Below are 2,500 nucleotides of genomic sequence, written 5' to 3'. Positions count from 1 at the left end.
TGTGGGGGGGGGGTGTATAAATGCTGTGTGTGTGTGTGTGTGTGTGTGTGTGTGTGTGTGTGTGTGTGTGTGTGTGTGTGTGTGTGTGTGTGTGTGTGTTTAAATGCTGTCAGATGTGTGTGTGTGTGTAGGTGTATTTGTGTGTGTTTTAATGCTGGGTCTTGATGAGGGAATGTGTTCTTGAGGGGATTCTGTCCTGTTGGAAATGTTTTAGTTGTGTTTATTTATGGGGAATAAAAATACACTACAAAGGCGGCAAGAACTTTGTGTTTATGTGTGTGCTGTACTGATACTATAGTTGCATGTTGTTAACCGTAAATGTTAATAATGAGACATCAACCCCAACTCTCATCTCACGTTCCCATATCTCTCTCTCTCTCTCTCTTTCTCTCTCTGTCTCTCTCTCTGTCTCTCTCTCTCTCTCTCTCTCTCTCTCTCTCTCTCTCTCTCTCCATCTCTCATCTTTCCCTATCACCTCTCTCTTGCCTTGCTTTGTTGTTTGCTTGTTTGTTTGTTTATTTGTTTGTTGGGGGGGTTGTAGTACAGTATTAGGATAGTACAGTGAATAGTGAGACAGGAAATGAGTGGGCGAGAGAGACGTGGGACTTTTGGGAAATGACCTCGAGCCAGAATCGAACCCGGTCCCCGGCGTGTAGCAGTGGACCTTTCACTCGCTTCCTGAAACAGCGTTCTAGCCACTAAGCAATGGGATATAGAGTTTTAACAGACAAATAAACCACAGAGAGGTAGGTGAGGTTTGAGAGGTATTGGGTATTGGATGGGTGTTAAAATCAGTATTTAGTATTGTATGGGTGTCATCTTGTACAGGCAAGTTTTATGGTTGGATGTGTGTTGAGCACTAGTGTAGTGTAGTGCAGGGTCAGATTAACGCACAGGCTTGATATGGCTGCAGCCTAGGGGACCCCTGATTGTCCAAAAGTGAAAATGTACATAATTGTGACAAAATTGGGGGGGGAAATCTGATGTTGAGTACAGTTTGTAGACTGTCTCATGGACCTGCTGTGGCCAACCGGTAGGGCACTCGTCTGTACGGCTGATCCGGGTTTGTTTGCTGACCCCTCCCCTTCTCTCTCCCAATTTGCTTCCTGTCCACCTCTCACACTGTCCTATCAAGTAAACTCGAAAAAGACCAAAAAAATCTAAAAAGAAAAAAAGAAATGTTCCTACCTCATAATTATAACACTGTGCATGTACATTTGTCGCGAAATTTACCTTCCTAGGGGGGGCCACAGAAACCTGTAGACTAGGGGTCCCAGGCCATATAAATCCGGCCCTTTTGTAGTGGAGTATGTGTGTGTTATGACACATGATATGATATGATACATGATATCTTGTAGTAGTAGCAGCTATAGTGTTTAGATGTCATATTTGAATGATATCTCTTGTAGTAGGTGTAGTGTAACCTGACTCGTCAGCTGGTATTTATCCTTTATTTAACCAGGAAGTCCCATAGAGTCAGACCAACTCTTCTTCCAGGGAGACCTGGCCAAGAAGGCGGCTTAAAATGTTACACAATAAAACCAAAAATGACGAGGGACAAAACAACCACAGCCACATAACAAACAGAATTAAACACAACAAAATTGAGCACAGACAACCAGCAAGCGAGACTTACAATCAAAAACAGTTGCATCGCTCAGTAAGTGTAGAAAAAAAGGTCTTTTAAAGAATTTATAGAAGGAAGAGCTTCAAAGATTTAAAGTGGCTTGAAGTTCATTCCACGCTTTGAGTGCAAATGATGAGAATGCTGCTTTTTCCTAGTTCAGTTCTTGTGAATGGAGTATGTAAAAGTATTGTTTCTGATGACCTAGTCCTGTAAGTGCTATCCTGAAAAGAAAGTAAATTTAAAATGTATAAAGGTAGTTCTCACATAAGGGCTTTGGCAATAAAAGTCAGCGCATGCATTGTCCTCCGTAAGGAAAGAGAAAACCATTGTACATTTTCATAAAGAGTGCAGTGGTGAGTCCTGGCTGATGCACCTGGTATGTTTTGCTTTCGTCTTCACGATAGGCCTACACGTTTGCTTATGAGGCTTTTTAAATCAGAAATCCTTGCATGTACCGGTAATTGGATTAACAACCTGTCCTCATCTTTACTGACATGCTACTGCAGCCACTCACATTGAACTCGACCCATAATGCAGAGGAGCACAGGTGAAAGATGAGCCAGAACGCTGCCCATCTATTATATGGAAAATCCCACCTGGCGATCCTGATTGGCTCATTAAAAGTCAAGTCAAGTCGGTTTTATTGTCAATTTCTTGACATGCACTGGTCATACAAAGAATTGAAATTACGTTTCTTACTTTCCCATGCAGACATAGACATAGACTTTAGGTGTGGACATAGACAATTAGACATAGACAGTACACATACATTACACCTAGAGTAGGCCTACCTATACAATACCCTTACAGACATATAAAGTGCAAGACTGGGCAACAGCAGACATACATAGAACATGTATTAAGAAGAGGTAT

This window comes from Engraulis encrasicolus, chromosome 7 (genome assembly GCF_034702125.1).
Source record: "Engraulis encrasicolus isolate BLACKSEA-1 chromosome 7, IST_EnEncr_1.0, whole genome shotgun sequence".
Lineage (NCBI taxonomy): Eukaryota > Metazoa > Chordata > Actinopteri > Clupeiformes > Engraulidae > Engraulis > Engraulis encrasicolus.
The sequence above is the reverse complement of the archived record's forward strand: the minus strand, read 5'-3'. Positions refer to the sequence as shown.